A 1,033-nucleotide genomic window follows, 5' to 3' on the forward strand; every position below is an offset into this window, starting at 1 on the left:
AAAAAAAAAAAAAAAAAAGACTTCGGTGCTGTGAGAATTTTCTGGACTCTGTAGTCCAGAAAACAGCTAGTCCTTCAATATTCTTGGACACAGAACAAACCATTGCCCCCCGCCCCCCACAAATTGGAGAGATTGACAGGCAAATACAGAGAACCACAACTCATCAGAGCAGGAGCCCATGATCGGCAGCCTCTGTTGGAACCAGTCTCAGGACAGTGAAATCTGGACTAATTGATGGCTTGGTGGAGGCTTACTATAGACAAGTCTGAGAAATGAAATCTCCAGTAAGACCCAGGCATCAGGAACTGCCCCCACTTTTGTGAGTTTTACATTTTGGACCTCTATCAGGTTCTGACTGGGAATATCAAAGAAAAGTCCCCTGAAGCTTCTGACAAGGGGAGGGGAAAAGGAACCATTCTGAAATTCAGCCACGCATTCTGTTCTTCCCAACAAGATGTGCTCTCAGGAGAAATTATTTAGCCAGAGCCTAATTGGCTGGGGTTTATTAGAGCCCAGCTGACCTGGAGGAAGGGAAATACCCAACTCTAGCCCCCTGTAACCATTCTGTGCCACCAAAGGATGGGAAAATTAGAAGTACTTAGGGGCCGGGCGCGGTGGCTCACGCCTGTAATTCCAGCACTTTGGGAGGCCGAGGCGGGTGGATCACGAGGTCAAGAGATCGAGACCATCCTGGCCAACATGGTGAAACCCCGTCTCTACTAAAAATAACAAAAATTAGCTGGGTATGGTGGCGCACGCGCACGCCTGTAGTCCTAGCTACTTGGGAGGCTGAGGCAGGACAATTGCTTGAACCCAGGAGGCGGAGGTTGCGGTGTGCTGAGACTGTGCCACTGCACTCCAGCGTGGGTAACAAGAGCGAAACTCCGTCTCAAAAAAAAAAAAAAAAACAAAAAAACTAGCCAGGCATGGTGGTGCATGCCTATAGTCCTAGTTACTTGGGAGGCTGAGGCAGGAGAACTGCTTGAACCCAGGAGGCAGAGGCTACAGTGAACTGAGATCGTGTCACTGCATT

This window comes from Cebus imitator, unplaced genomic scaffold, assembly GCF_001604975.1.
Source record: "Cebus imitator isolate Cc_AM_T3 unplaced genomic scaffold, Cebus_imitator-1.0 Scaffold187, whole genome shotgun sequence".
NCBI classification, from domain to species: Eukaryota; Metazoa; Chordata; class Mammalia; order Primates; family Cebidae; genus Cebus; species Cebus imitator.